Raw genomic sequence first — 16,134 nt, forward strand, 5'->3', positions numbered from 1 at the left:
CGTGGTGGCGGGCGCCTGTAGTCCCAGCTACTGGGGAGGCTAAGGCAGGAGAATGGCATGAACCCGGGAGGCGGAGCTTGCAGTGAGCCGAGATCACGCCACTGCACTCCAGCCTGAGCGACAGAGCGAGACTCCGCCTCAAAAAAAAAAAAGAAAGAAATCCCTCTAGGGTCCTGCCTCTCTGCCTGTAACCCCTAAAACTGAATACTCCTGAAAGTTTTGTGCTGGGAACCCCTTTCCTTGACACTTTAACTCAGTGGAAGAGGCAAAAGTGAGGGGAACCCCGATCTCTGAGTTCCCCACATATTTATTATTATTATTATTATTTTGGAGATGGAATTTTGCTGTTTTTGCCCAATCTGGAATGCAATGGCGTGATCTCAGCTCACCGCAACCTCCACCTCCCGGGTTCAAGTGATTCTCCCACCCTAGCCTCCCGAGTAGCTGGGATCACAGGCACCCACCACCATACCAAACTAATTTTGTATTTTTAGTTGAGACGGGATTTCACCGTGTCGCCCAGGCTGGTCTCGAACTCCTCAGGTGATCCGCCCTTGGCTTCCCAAAGTACTGGGATTGCAGGTGTGAGCCACTGTGCCCGGCTCAGAGTTCCCCATATTTATACTTGGCCTCCAGGGCACACTGGCCTCCATTTTTAGGGACTTACTTGGTATCTGCCCTTGGGTAACCCACTGGAGCTTTCCAAATGGACTCTTTGATTGGAGGGGAATCTGGTTACACCTGTCACCCTAGGATGGACCAGCAGGGTCCGTCTTGAGGCTGCACTGGAGGATAGAGGAAAAAGGGGCATATTTAAGAGTCCCACTGAGTAGCCAGGTTTCTCTGCCGGAAATTCCTGCCTTGTTTTCCTTTCCCCAGTAAAACTAGGAGAGCTGCCTCATTTTCCTGAACCCTGAGCCCTTAGCCCCTGCCCCCACCCCTGTTGGTTCTAGCACCCAGGCTTTCGGCCTCGGGGTTGCGTTGCACCATCCCCTTCCCCCAACCCAGGCAAGTTCGCTTCTGCTTCTATCCATCTCCCTTGCCCAGCCCTCGTTAGCAGGCTCTGACACTTCTCAGCATCTTGTGCACTTTGCAGAGAACTGACATGTGAGCTGTGCCCAGGGACATCTGCTGAATGGGCGGGTCCCCTGCCGGACCAGCCCATCTGTCCCTCACTCAGTGTTCCTTCTGAGCTGAAGCTGCCCAGCATCCCCCATCTGTGTGAGTGTTCACACAGCACTGGCCAAAACCCTGTCGAGAATCACGTGATTCAGATCCTGGTTTTGCCCCTGTCAGCTTTAGGACAAGACAGATTTCTTTTTTTTTTTATCTCCTGAGATAGGTCTCACTCTATCGCCCAGGCTGGAGTGCAGTGCTGCGATCTTGGCTCCCTGCAGCCTCAGCCTTTGGGGCTCTAGCAATCCTCCCACCTCAGCCTCCCAAGTAGCTAGGATTATAGGTGCACACCACCATGCTCAGCTATTTTTTTACTTTTATATTTAGTAAAGACAGGGTCTCACTGTGTTTCCCAGGCTGGTCTCAAATTCCTGGCCCCAAGTGATCCTCCCGCCTTGACCTCCCAAAGTGCTGGGATTACAGGCATGAGCCACCACGCCTAGCTACCCAACAGATTTCTTTCTTTTTTTTTTTTTGATACAGAGTCTCACTCTGTCGCCCAGGCTGGAGTGCAGTGGCGCCATCTCTGCTCACTGCAAGCTCCGCCTCCTCCCAGGTTAACGCCATTCTCCTGCCTCAGCCTCCCTAGAAGCTGGGACTACAGGCGCCCGCCACCATGCCCGGCTAATTTTTTTTTTTTTTTTTTTTTTTGCATTTTCAGTAGGGACGGGGTTTCACCGTGTTCGCCAGGATGGTCTCGATCTCCTGACCTCGTGATCCGCGGGCCTCGGCCTCCCAAAGTTCTGGGATTACAGGCGTGAGCCACCGCGCCCGGCCCCCAACAGATTTCTTGAGGTGAGTTTTGGTTTCCTGGCATGGTATTGGCTACGCAACCTCATCTGTAATGTCCTTGGCAAACAGTATAACTTGTTTTGTATTACTGTGTTTAATCCTCAAAATCACCCTACCAAGTAGATTGTCACAATCAGGCCTGTTTTGTGGATGATGAGAGGCAGGCTTGGAGAAGTCACGTGGTTCATCCAAGAATGCAAAGCTGCAAAGTAGTGGAGGTGGGGTTCAAGTCCTGTCAGTTTCACCACTGAGCACCTCGCCATTCCCTGCCATCCTCTCTTGATTGTGATACTTCTTTTTTTTTTTTTTTTGAGATGGAGTCTCACTCTGTCTCCCAGGCGGGAGTGCAATGGTGCGATCGCGGTTCACTGCAACCTCCACCTCCCAGGTTCAAGTGATTCTCCTGCCTCAGCCTCTGGAGTAGCTGGGACTACAGGTGCCCGCCACCACACCCGGCTACTATTTTTGTATTTTTTTAGTAGAGACAGGGTTTCACCATGTTAGCCAGGATGGTCTCGATCTCCTGACCTCGTGATCCGCCCACCTTGGCCTCCCAAAGTCCTGGGATTACAGTCGTGAGCCATCGCACCTGACTTTTAGGCCAGCTAGTTTTAAGGTTCTCCTCTGAGTAGGGAGAACTGGGGGTCATGCAGGGGGGTGCCTCAGTGAATCTGGACAGAGTGTGGTGCTGTTGGGAGCCTGCAGCCCCTTTCAAACAGTCTGGTTCCTTGAAAGGTTAAATGTGGAGGCCGGCCACGGTGGCTCAGGCTTGTAATCCCAGCCGAGGCAGGCGGATCACTTGAGGTCAGGAGTTGGAGACCAGCCTGAACAACAGGGCGAAACCCTGCCTCGATGAAAAAAAAAAAAAAAAAAAAAAAAAGAGGCTGGGTGCAGTGGCTTAAGCCTGTAATCCCAGCACTTTGGGAGGCCGAGACGGGCAGATCCTGAGATCAGGAGATTGAGACCATCCTGGCTAACATGGTGAAACCCCGTCTCTACTAAAAAATACAAAAAACTAGCCGGACACGGTGAAACCCTGTCTCTACTAAAAAATACAAAAAACTAGCCGGGCAAGGTGGCGGCGCCTGTAGTCCACCTACTCGGGAGGCTGAGGCAGGAGAATGGCATAAACCCGGGAGGCGGAGCTTATAGTGAGCTGAGATCCGGCCACTGCACTCCAGCCTGGGTGACAGAGCGAGACTCCATCTCAAAAAAAAAAAAAAACAAAACAATTAGCTGGGTGTGGTAGTGGGAGCCTGTAGTCCCAGCTACTCAGGAGGCTGAGGCAGAGGGATCCTTTGAATCTGGGAAGCGGAGGTTGCAGTGAGCTGAAATCAGGCCACTGCACTCCAGTCAGGGCGACAGAGTGAGACTGCATCTCAAAAACAACAAAAAAGTTAAACATGGGGTGACCATATGACGCAGCAGTGCCCCTCCTAGGTATATACCGTGTATATCCAAGAGGAATAGAAACATATCTGCACAAAAATTTGCATGGGAATGTTCAGAGCAGCATTATTCGTAAGAGCCAAAAAGTGGAAACAACTCATGTATCCGTCACCTGATGGACGGATAAATCAACCTTGATGTCTCCAAACAGCAGATTATGATTCAGCCATAAAAAGGAATGAAGCGGCCGGGCGTGGTGGCTCACGCCTGTAATCCCAGCACTTTGGGAGGCCAGGCCAGCAGATCACGAGGTCAGGAGATCGAGACCATCCTGGCTAACACAGTGAAACCCCGTCTCTACTAAAAATACAAAAACTTAGCCGGGCGAGGTGGCAGGCGCCTGTAGTCCCAGCTACTCGGGAGGCTGAGGCAGGAGAATGGCGTAAACCCGGGAGGCGGAGCTTGCAGTGAGCTGAGATCCGGCCACTGCACTCCAGACTGGGTGACAGAGCGAGACTCCGTCTCAAAAAAAAAAAAAAAAAAAAATACAAAAAAACTAGCCGGGCGAGGTGGCGGGCGCCTGTAGTCCCAGCTACTCGGGAGGCTGAGGCAGGAGAATGGCCTGAACCCGGGAGGCGGAGCTTGCAGTGAGCTGAGATCCGGCCACTGCACTCCAGCAAGGGGGACAGAGTGAGACTCCGTCTCAAAAAAAAAAAAAAAAATTAGCCAGGCGTGATGGCACATGCCTCTAGACCCAGCTACTTGGGAGGCTGAGGCAGGAGAACTGCTTGAACCCGGGAGGCGGAGGCCACGGCACTCCAACCTGGGTGACAGAGCGAGACTCCATCTCAAAAAAAAAATGGGAACGAAGCACCAATACATACTACAACATGGATGACCCTTGAAAGCATTATGCCCAGTGACAAACCAGACACACAGGACTGCGTATTGTGTTTCTGTTCATATGAAATTTCCAGAATAAGCAAATCCATAGAGACAGGAAGTAGATTAAGGGCTGGAGGCAGTGGCTCACAGCTACAGGCACGAGCAGTTTGGAAAGCTAGGGCAGGAGGATCACTTGAGACCAGGAGTTCAAGACCAGCCTGAGCAACAGAGTGAGACCCCCTATCTAAAAATAAAATAAAATTAGCTGAGTGTGGTGGCGCCCACCTGTAGTCCCAGCTCCTCTGGAGACTGAGAGGGGAGGATAGCTTGACCCTAAGAGGTAGAGGCTACAGTGAGCAATGATCAAACCACTGAACTCCAGCCTGGGCAACACAGTGAGACCCTGTCTCTAAAAATAAATAAATTAAAAAGATAAAAGAGAGTAGCTTAGGGGTTGCCTGGGGTTGGGAGTGGTGACCCAGCATTGGGGAATGATGCTAAATGGAGTTTCTTTTTGGGGTAATGAAAATATTCCAAAATTGGTCAGGCGCAGTGGCTCTTGCCTGTAATCCAAGCACTTTTGGGAGGCCAAGGCAGGTGGATCACTTGCTGTCAGGGGTTTGAGACCAGCCTGGCTAACACGGTGAAACCCCGTCTCTACTAAAAGTACAAAAAATTAGCCGGGCATGGTGGTGCTCACCTATAGTCCCAGCTACTTGGGAGGCTGAGGCGGGAGAATCACTTGAATCCAGGAGACAGAGCTTGCAGTGAGCTGAGATCGTGCCACTGCACTCCAGCCTGGGTGACAGAGTGAGACTCCGTCTCAAAAAAAAAAACAAAAAGAAAGTATTCCAAAATTGTGGTTATGGATGCACAAATCTGTGAATATTTAAAAACAACTGAATCATCTACTGTGGGGTAATTGTAAAGTGGTGTAAAGGGGTGAATTAGATGGATTATATCTCACTAAAGGTCTTTTTTTTCTTTTTTTTTTTCTTTTTGAGATGGAGTCTCGCTCTGTCATCCAGGCTGGAGTGCAGTGGCGCAATCTTGGCTCACTGCAAGCTCCACCTCCAGGTTCATGCCATTCTCCTGCCTCAGCCTCCCAAGTCGCTGGGACTACAGGCGCCCGCCACCACGCCTGGCTAATTTTTTGTATTTTTAGTAGAGATGGGGTTTCACCGTGTTAGCCAGTATGGTCTCGATCTCCTGACCTCGTGATCCACCCGCCTCGGCCTCCCAAAGTATTGGGATTACAGGCATGAGCCACCACGCCCAGCCTCACTAAAGGTCTTATAAAAAAAAATTAGCCAGATTCCCGGCTTCAGTGACAAAAGAAGGCAGGAGAAGAGGACCCAAGAACTTTCTGACTGGAGAAAATATTTTTGGGTTATATTTCTGTAATTCTGGTGAAACGATTACAGAAGTGATGGGATAGAGGAGATTTCTTTAAAAATATATATTTTTTAATTTAGTAGAGATGGGATCTTGCTATATTGCCCAGGCTGGTCTTGAACTCCCGGACTCAAGCAATCTTCCTGCCTGGGCCTCCCAGAGCTCGGGGATTACAGGTGTGCACACCCACGACCACCCGATAGAGGAGGTTTCTATTCATCCTTCAGGTCTCAGGTTATAAGTTACCCCAAGAGAAGCCTCCCCCACCCCATAACTCTCCCTCTGTCACTTTGTCACATATCTGAGCCCTTGTTTCTTCCTTTTTTTGAAACGAAGTCTTGTTCCGTTGCCAGGCTGGAGTGCAGTGGCGTGATCTCGACTCACTACAATCGCCGCCTCTTGGGTTCAAGCGATTCTCCTGCCTCAGCCTCCAGAGTAGCTGGGATTACAGGCGCACACCACCACACCCAGCTAATTTTTGTGTTTTTAGTAGAGACGGGGTTTCACCATGTTGGCCAGGGTGGTCTCCATCTTCTGACCTCGTGATCTGCCAGCCTCAGCCTCCCAAAATGCTGGGATTACAGGCATGAGCCACTGCGCCTGGCCTGTTTCTTCCTTTTATAGCCCTTCCCACACTTGGAATTCTTTTCTGCCTCTGGACCTGATTTTGTTTGGCTCTTGCCCAGCTGAGTTCCATGAGGTTAGGGGCTTGTGTGTATCTTGTCTGCCACATAATAGGTGCTCAGTGCACACCTGTTGAATGGATGGACCATAGATATATTGATAACAGCTGTGAGCGGTTGGGAGCGAGTGAGCAGAGCAGGGCTGCTCAGGGTGTCTCCAGCCCCAGTGGCTTTCTCTCTCTCTGTTCCAGTTCCAGGAGAAAGTCTCTGGAAAGGAAGCCCGAAGCGGGTCTGGCTGGGAAGAGGTGGGGGCTGGGGCGGGTGCGGGTGCTGGGGCCAGGAGGAAGTCTGCAGCCAGGCTGCTGAGGGTGTGGCGTCTGTGTGTGCACCTTTGGAATGTGGCTGATTCACTCTGAGGGGAGCCATATGCTGCCGCCACCGCCTCAGATCTGACATCTGGAGGCTGAATTCCAGGAGGAGAGAGACAGATTCCTGCAAGCAGATGCCAACTTTGAAGGTCAAAGGGAGCAATGGAACTGCTTTAGGAGGGGGTGAGAGGGTCCAACACTCCATCCCGGGGCTGGGAGGGAGGTGAGGCCCCCTCCCCAGACTTGCCCTAGCCCCTGATCTACCAGAGCCTCTATGGGGACAGCTGGTGGGGCCAGGCAGAGAGCATGAGCTCAGCCTTCAGACCTGGATTCAAAGACCAGTTCCTGGGCCAGGCACAGTGGCCCATGCCTGTAATCCCAGCACTTTTGGAAGCTGAGGTGGGAGGATCACTTGAACCTAGAAGTTTGAGACCAGTCTGGGCAACATAGTGAGACCCCATCTCTACAAAGAAATAGAAAAATTAGCCAGGTGTGGTGGTGGGGGCCTGTAGTCCCAGCTACTCCTGAGGCAGGAGGATTGCTTGAGCCCAGGAGGTAGAGGCTGCAGTGAGCCAAGATTGCACCACTGCACTCCAGCCTGGGTGACAGAGCGAGACCCCATCTCAAAAATAAATAAATGCCGGGCGCGGTGGCTCAAGCCTGTAATCCCAGCACTTTGGGAGGCCGAGACGGGCGGATCACTAGGTCAGGAGATCGAGACCATCCTGGCTAACACGGTGAAACCCCGTCTCTACTAAAAAATACAAAAAAACTAGCCGGGCGAGGTGGCGGGCGCCTGTAGTCCCAGCTACTCAGGAGGCTGAGACAGGAGAATGGCCCGAACCCAGGAGGCGGAGCTTGCAGTGAGCTGAGATCCGGCCACTGCACTCCAGCCTGGGCGACAGAGTGAGACTCCGTCTCAAAAAAAAAAAATAAAAAATAAAAAATAAATAAATAAATAAATAAATAACAGACAGACCAGTTCCTTGACAGCTCGTGTAACTGCAGAGGCCGAGGGTCTAGCTGGGTCCAGTGCTCACAGGAACACTGGCTTGCATCTCCTGGCCAAGTTTCCTCCATGTTTGCTTTGCTCTCGGGCCAGCGCTTCCTGAGAGGCCCTGTCACAGGCCCATGAACCTCTAGCTTGTGTCCCCCACGGATTCCGCAGAATCCTACGCTTGCCTCTCTTTGGCCGGAGCTGGGTCCCAGCCTAGCCCTGTAGCGATCACCGTACTCCTGATGGGACGGGCCTGGGTCAGGAGCCTGCCCAGCACAGGGCTGATACCCCTGTAGCCCCATGGAGCAAATGGAAATGAGGGGCGCTGTCCCTTAAAAGAACCACACCGGCCGGGCGTGGTGGCTCATGCTTGGAATCCCAGCACTTTGGGAGGCCGAGGTGGGAGGATTGATTGATCCCAGGAGTTGGAGACCAGCCTGGGCAACAGAGCGAGACTCCGTCTCAAAAAAATTTTTTTGTGTGTGTGTAGACGGGGTCTCACTGTGTTGCCCAGGCTGGAGCACAGTGGCATCATCTTGGCTCACTGCAAGCTCCACCTCCTGGGTTCATGCCATTCTCCTGCCTCAGCCTCCTGAGTAGCTGGGACTACAGGCGCCTGCCACCACGCCCAGCTAATTTTTTTGTATTTTCAAAAAATTTTTTAAAAATTAGATGAGCATAGTGGTGTGCACCTGTAGTCCCAGCTACTTCGGAAACTGAGGCAGGAAGATGGCTTTAACCCAGGAGGTTAAGGCTTCAGTGAGCCTTGATCGCACCACTGCATTCCAGCCTGGTCGACAGAGCAAGACCCTATCTCAAAAACAAAACAAAAAAACATAAATACAAGAGCGACCCCCCAGCTCTGCTAAGCTGCCTCCACCGTGCTGGCTCCAGGCCCTGTGCTCAGCTTCATGGGCTTTGATGTCGCCAGGTGTCCCTTTGGTTGAGTCTCTCCCTTAAGCTCTCAAAAGCTCATTTTCTTCATCTCTGAAATCTCCAAGCTTCTTTTCAGGATTGGATGAGACAATCCTGGCAAATCCCTTGGCACAGGCCTGGCCCCGAGGAGGCAGATGATAGCTCACGTCTAGTTCCTTTCTCATCTTGACATCTAGGTTCTCTGTGATCTGCCTGTGAGCTCGAAGGATGGTGTGCATGTGTGTGTGTGCATGTGTGTGCGTGGGTGTGCATGTGTGTGCATGTGTGTGCGTGGGTGTGCATGTGTGTGCGTGGGTGTGCATGTGTGTGCGTGGGTGTGCATGTGTTGCGTGTGTGTGTGTATGTGTGTGCGTGGGTGTGCATGAGTGTGCATGTGTGTGCGTGTGTGTGCGTGGGTGTGCATGGGTGTGCATGTGTTGTGTGTGCATGTGTGTGCGTGTGTGTGCATGAGTGTGCATGAGTGTGCGTGTGTGTGCGTGTGTGTGTGTGTGCATGTGTGTGCATGTGTGTGCGTGGGTGTGCATGAGTGTGTCTGCACGCAGCAGCAGCCTGCTTTCTGTTCTCCGAGGAGTTTTGTATTTGATTTGTCCAGAGGCTTGGGGGCTCCACGGGAGAGATGGTGGAGACAGGAGGAGCAGGAAGGGGGTGAGGGGAGAAGCCTGGTCCCAGCTGGGGCTGCAGCTGGGGGCCCGCAGGCTCTGGCCTGCCCTGGGAGGCCCTCCCTGGACCTGCAGCTGCATCTGGGGCTGGAGGAGGGGCCAGGTGTCCTCCCGCTCCAGGAGCTGCTGCCTGTGCCCCTCCCGTGACTCATGAGGACTGTGTCTGGTTGATTCACATTGGAGGGTCCCTGAATGAGCTCTGTCCATTAGAGGACCTGTATTCTTGTTCCTGGAACCTGGGAGTGGGTCAGAAGGGGAAGGGTCCTGGCCAGGCATGGTGACTCACCCCTGTAATCCCAGCACTTTGGGAAGCTGAGGCAGGCAGATCACCTGAGGTCAGAAGTTCGAGATCAACCTGGCCAACATGGTGAAACCCCGTCTCTACTAAAAGTACAAAAATTAGCTGGGCGTGGTGGTGGCACATGCCTGTAGTCCTAGATACTTGGGAGGCTGAGGCAGGAGAGTCGCTTGAACCCAGGAGGCAGAAGTTGCAGTGCGCTGAGATCACGCCATTGCACTCCAGCTCCAGTCTGGGTGACAGAGCGAGATAGAAAGAGAGAGAGAGAGAGAGAGAGAGAGAGAGAGAGAGAGAGAGAGAGAAAGAAAAGAAGAAGAGGAGGAGGAGGAGGTAAAAGAAAGAAGGGAGGGGAGAAGAGGGGAGGGGAGGGGAGGGGAGGGAAGGGTAGGGTAGGGTCCTGCCAGGTCTGGGCTAGGAGACCAAGTTCCCAGAGCCAGAGCCTCCAGGACACCTCCAGAGAATCTTGGAACCTCTGGGAGAACAGAGAGAGGCCAGCAATGGGATTTTTGCTGCTGTCTGTGAACCAGCAAAGTAAAGCAGCTCCTGGAATTAGCTCGGGGTAGAGGGAACATTAGAACCTATGTACCACCCCCTGCACTCCATGACCTCCACTCCTGTGCCCAGTGTGACTCCTGCCTGCCCATCCCCTTCACACCACTGAGTCCTCCCAATCTCTGCTCAAACTGTACCTCCTTGGAGAAGTCCTTCTAGACCGGCCACTAGAGGCCTTGGTTGTTGGCATCTTGACAGCAGTGGGTTCAGAGCCTGTTTGGAGCTTCATGGGGACACTGCCTCTGTTGACACGGTGGTTGGTGATTCCTCTTTGCATACACCTGCCTGGTCCCTCACCCATGTCCTGTGTGCACCGAGAACTCCCTGAGTCAGTGCTTTAGGCTGTGCCAAGGCCACACTCTGCCTGTTCATCGAAACACTTTCATTTTACAGCAGACTCCCTGAAGATGGACACAGTCCTGAGAGCTGCATTTTATGAGCTTTTACTAAGTGCTTTTTAAACAATTGAGCTATAGGACCAGGCATGGTGCCTCACGCCTGTCATCCCAGCATTTTAGGGGGCGAGGTGCGAGGATGGCTTGAGTCCAGGAGTTGGAGACCAGTCTGGGCAACATAGTGAGACCCTGTCTCAAAAAATAAAATAAAATCGGCTGGACATGGTGGCTCACGCCTGTAATCCCAGCACCTTGGGAGGCTGAGGTGGGTGGACCACAAGGTCAGGAGATCGAGACCATCCTGGCTAACATGGTAACCTGTCTCTACTAAAAAAGTTAGCCGGGCGTGATGGCACACGCATGTAGTTCCAGCCACTTAGGAGGCTGAGGCAGGAGAATCGCTTGATCCCGGGAGGCAGAGGTTGCAGTGAGCTGAGATTGCGCCACTGCATTCCAGCCTGGGCGACTGAGTGAGACTCCATCTCAAAAAAAGATTAAAAAATAAAATCAAGATATAATTCACATGCCATAAAATTCACCTCTTTAAAGTGTACAATCAGTGCTTTTTAGTGTATTCAGAGTCGTGCAACCATCACCAACATCTAATTCTAGAACATTTTCACCATCCCAAAAAGAAACCCTATACTCAAGAAGCAGCCACTCCCCATTCCTCTTTCCTCCCAGGTCCTGGCAACACACCAGCCTACTTTCTGCCTCTATGGATTTCCCTATTGTGGGCATTTCAAATAAAGTTGTGGTCTCTTGTGATTGGCTTTTCACTTAATGTTTCAAGGTTCGTCCATATTGTAGCATAGATCAGCACCCTGGTCCTTTTTTTGAGACAGAGTCTCGCTCTGTCGCTCAGGCTGGAGTGCAATGGTGAAATATCTGCTCACTGCAACCTCTGCCTCCCAAATTCAAGCAATACTGTGCCTCAGCCTCTGGAGGAGCTGGGATTACAGGCGTGGACCACCACGCCCAGCTAATTTTTGTATTTTTAGTAGAGATGGGGTTTCGTCATGTTGGCCAGGCTGGTCTTAAACTCCTGGCCTCAAGTGATCTGCCTGCCTCAGTCTCCCAAAGTGCTGGGATTACAGGGCGGCATGAGCCACCACACCCAGCATCTATCTATCTATCTATCTATCTATCTATCTATCTATCTATCTATCTATTTTTGAGACAGAGTCTCGCTCTGTCCCCCAGGCTGAAGTGCAGTGGTACAATCTCGTCTCACTGCAACCTCCATCTCCTGGGTTCAAGTGATTCTCCTGCCTCAGTCTCCCGAGTAGCTGGATTACAGGCACCCACCACCACCCCCGGCTAATTTTTGTATTTTGAGTAGAGATGGGGTTTCACCATGTTGCCCAGGCTGCTCTCCAACTCCTGGCCTCAAGCAATCCTCCTGCCTCGGCTTCCCAAAGTGCTGTGATTACAGGCGTGAGTCACCGTGCCCAGTTTGTTTTTGTTTTTGTTTTTGTTTTTTTGAGACAGAGTCTTGCTCTGTCACCCAGGTTGGAGTGCGGTGGAGTGATCTCGGCTCACTGCAACCTCTGCCTCCCGGGTTCAAGCGATTCTTCTGCCTCAGCCTCCCAAGTAGCTGGGACTACAGGCATGCATCACCACGCCCAGCTAATTTTTGTATTTTTAGTAGAGACAGGGTTTCACTATATTGGCCGGGCTGGTGTCGAACTCCTTACCCGAGGTGATCCAAATGCCTTGGCCTCCCAAAGTGCTGGGATTACAGGTGTGAACCACTGCACCCAGCCTATTTTTTTAAAAAAAGAGTGTGGATAAGTCACTTGCACTGTGCCTGGTACCTCCCACCTCTCTGGTTGGTGCTTATGCATCCCTGAGGTGCCTGTGCAAAGGCAGGCGGACGCCCACGCCCATAGAGGGGCAGGAGCCCTGCAACATTCCCTGCCCCCAAGCAGCAGGAGGCTCATTTATCCACTTATGAGGGAAGCTTCCTGTGCCTCAGTTTTCCCAAGGTGGGGAAGAGTGAAGTCAAGGCCAGGCCTTGGTTCTCCAGGCCCCACTCTGCCACTGCCCCATCTCCCCACCTAGAGCTTCCTGCAGAGCCGGGCAGAGCCGGGTACCTTCTCTGCTGGTTGCCTGGGCACCTGTGCCCCTTCCCTAGATCTGCAGCAGGGAACTGCTGCCAGTGGCCTAAGGGCTTGGGCACTGGCCATGACCATGAACACCACCCCCTACCCTGCGTGGGTGCCATAGCCCAGCCCGAGGCTGAAGGGCCAGCTGTACGGCGGGACCATGGAAGGGAGGACCAGGCAGCCTCCTGTGACTCCTGCCAGGGAAACCCTCTGTGCTCACTGCTGCTCAGCCTTTCCCAGCCCTGCCCCTCTCGTCCTGCTTCTCACATTTCAGCTTCTGAGTTACTGGCACCACTGTCTGTTGCTGCTGCTGCTGCTGCTGCTGCTGCTGCTGCTGCTGCTGCTGCTGCTGCTGAAGCCGGCACCAGCCAGACGTTAACCCCTGATGTGCTGGTGGCCGCGGCTGCACAGCAGGAAAGGGGCACCAGGGGCTCAAGCTCTGGTGGGCTTGAGGGAGGAGAGAGCAATCCCAGAGCCGGTCCCCTTGCTCCACTCTGCAATGCTTATTGGGCTTGCTTCTTCCCTGTCTGTACAGACTAGAAGCCAAAACCCTTTCTGACCCCTACGAGTTGCTCCTTCCTCTGACCATCTGGCTCTGACCATCAGCCCACAGGATGGGGCTACATGTCACCTGGTAGCGACCTCATCGTTTCATGCATGGCCATGTTTTCTCCCTCCGTATGTCTTGTCATGCCCAGTGGGACTCTCCTCTTGCACCTGGCCTTACCTGGTCAGGGCTGGGCTACTAGGACCAGGTAAGCTCTTGAGTTTTGAGGCCAATAGGTTCTCCAGGGCAGTTGCTGGAGAATCTGGAGGAGCCTGAAAGAAGTGCAGGCCTTGGCAGTGGCTGGCTATGATAGGCTTGGCCAAGCCCCTTGGGCATGATCATAGGACTCAGGGCGCCGTGGTGAGGATGAGTGCAGGCGGGGCGTGGTGGCTCACACCTGTAATCTCAGCGCTTGGGGAGGCCGAGGCAGCCAGATCATCTGAGGTCAGGACTTCAAGACCAGCCTGGCCAACATGGTTAAACCCCGTCTCTACAAAAATACAAAAATTAGCAGGGCGTGGTGGTGGGTGCCTATAAACCCAGCTACTTGGGAGGCTGAGGTGGGAGAATTGCTTGAGCCTGGAAGGTGGAAGTTGCAGTGAGCCAAGATTGTACCATTGCACTCCAACCTGGGTGACAGAGCGAGACTCCATCAGAAAGAAAGAGATGGAGGGAGGGAGGGAGGGAGGGAGGAAGGAAAGAAGGAAGGAGGGAAGGAAGGAAGGAAGGAACGAACTAGGAGTGCAAGGAAAGCTCCCACAGCAGCACTGGCCTGCACTGGCGATGATCCATGGCTCCTACATCCCGGACCCACACTGGGGCTCAGAGCCTGCCCCTCCCCAGGGAGAGCTGGCCCCTGTTTCCCGGCTGCCTCTCCCACCTGGAAACTCACCCAGCTTTGGTTTTCATGAGAGCAGGCCTCCAACCCTCCTCTGGCCTGGTCAGCCCCAGCCTTCCCTTTTCGTCTCAAGTGGAACTTGACATTCCACCTTCTGTCCCCAACTTCTGTCCACTCCATGTGAAGAGAGCCAGTTACCCAGAGGGACACTGGAGATGTCACCTCCCAGGTGTCCTCGTCCTACATCCCTCTGCTTCCTGCCTTTCTCCTGATCCCCAAATGCAACTTCCTGGTTTCTTTCTTTTTTCTTTTTTTTTTTTTGAGATGGAGTCTCGCTTTGTCACAGAGGCTGGAGTGCAGTGGTGCAATCCCGGCTCACTGCAACCTCCGCCTCCCGGGGTTCAAGGGATTCTCCTGCCTCAGCCTCCTGAGTAATTGGGACTACAGGAGTGTGCCACCACGCCTGGCTAATTTTTGTATTTCTAGTAGAGACGGGGTTTCACCATGTTGGCCAGGTTGGTCTCATACTCCTGACTTCAGGTGATCCTCCCGCTTCTGCCTCCCAAATTGCTGGGATTACAGGTGCGACCGAGCCCATTTTTTTTTTTTTTTTTTTTTTTTAAGTAGAGAAAGGATGAGGCCGAGACAGGCGGATCACGAGGTCAGGAGATCGAGACCATCCTGGCTAACACAGTGAGACAGGGTTTCACCATGTTGGCCAGGCTGGTCTCAAAGTCCTGCACTCAAGTGATCAGCCCACCTCAGCCTCCCAAAGTGCTGAGATTACAAGTGTGATCCACCACTCCCGGCTGTTTTTTTCAAGAGTCTCACTTGGTTGCCCTGGCTGGAGTGCAGTGACATGATCATGGTTCACTGCAGCCTCAACCTCTTGGCCTCAAATGATCCTACCTCCTCAGCCTCCCAAGTAGCTGGGCCAGGTGAACCACCAACACATCCAGTTAAGTTTTAAACTTTGGAGAGATGGAGTCTTGCTATGTTGTCCAGGCTGGTCTCAAACTCCCAGGCTCAAGTGATCCTCCTACCTCAGTCTCCCTAAGTGCTGGGGTTACAAGTGTGAGCCACGGCCCCTAGCTCCCCTTGATTTCTTGTGGGCCTCCTTTGACCCTCCACTCTCTCTGGCCACACTGCCTTGGTTCCTTGGCTGGCTCACCTACCTTTCCTTCTTTCCTTCCTTCCTTCCTTCCTTCCTTCCTTCCTTCCTTCCTTCCTTCCTTCCTTCTTTCCTTCCTTTCTCTCTCCCTCTCTTTCTTTCATATTTCTTTTTTTTTTTTTTTTGATGTAGTCTCGCTCTGTTGGCCAGGCTGCAGTGCAGTGGCATGATCTCGACTCACTGCAATCTCTGCCTCCTGGGTTCAAACGACTCTTCTTCCTCAGCCTTCTGAGTAGCTAGGATTACAGTGGTATGCCACCATGCCCAGCTAATTTTTGTATTTTTAGTAGAGACAGGGTTTCACTATGTTGGCCAGGCTGATCTCGAACTCCTGACCTCAGGTGATCCACCTGCCTTGGCCTCCCAAATGCTGGGATTACAGGTGTGAGCCACCATGCCTGGCCTGATTTACTCTCATTTTCTGTTAACCAGAGGCCTCATGGTGAGAAGGCCACAGGCAGGGTGTCAGGGGTCTTAGGTCTGGTCTCATGGTTATAGCTAATTCTTAGAGGGTCTTCAGAAGTGTCCATCCTCTATGTCAACAGGCCCCAGGTTCTTCCTCTGCTTGATGAAATTATTATAACTGCCCCATGGCCTCACAATCAATGAATGAAGCAGTTTGATGGCCATCTCTGTGTGAAGCAGAAACAGTCCAGGCAGCATGGCTGTGAATTGAGTGTTTCTAAAGGGAGTACACTCTGTTGAAGGCCTGGGCACCAGGTTCCCCCTTGCTGACACTGAGAAGCAGAGAGGCACTTCCCTAGGGGAAAAGTCCCTAAAGGGAGCTGAAATCCCTCATGGAGTGTGGGGGGAGGAAGAGAAATTGAGGGCTGAAAAGGACAGGGCAGGTGAGCTGATGGAGGGCAGACAGAGAGGCAGAGGGAGAGGGCTGGCAGGAGCCCATAGCTGGGGCTAGAAAGAGAGGGTGCAGGGGACTCCAGCCACTTCAAATAGGGTTGCAGCCAGCCCCGTTTTTGTGTGTTTGTTTGTGTGTTTGTTTGTTTG

General features: G+C 52.6%; 2 protein-coding genes across 2 annotated transcripts in view; one reads left to right on the plus strand and one right to left on the minus strand.

Moving 5' to 3' along the window:
• DNAJA3 (DnaJ heat shock protein family (Hsp40) member A3) overlaps positions 1-16,134 on the minus strand; it is a 192,785-nt gene that overhangs the window by 164,872 nt on the left and 11,779 nt on the right. The gene's annotated exons all lie outside the window — the stretch shown is intronic.
• Positions 1-16,134, plus strand: part of TFAP4 (transcription factor AP-4) — a 67,837-nt gene that overhangs the window by 13,575 nt on the left and 38,128 nt on the right. Inside the window, exon 2 of the mRNA XM_050774456.1 lies at positions 1,838-1,971. The gene's annotated coding sequence lies outside the window, so the exon portion shown is untranslated. The remainder of the gene's footprint in view (positions 1-1,837; positions 1,972-16,134) is intronic.

Source organism: Macaca thibetana, chromosome 20 (genome assembly GCF_024542745.1).
Source record: "Macaca thibetana thibetana isolate TM-01 chromosome 20, ASM2454274v1, whole genome shotgun sequence".
Lineage (NCBI taxonomy): Eukaryota > Metazoa > Chordata > Mammalia > Primates > Cercopithecidae > Macaca > Macaca thibetana.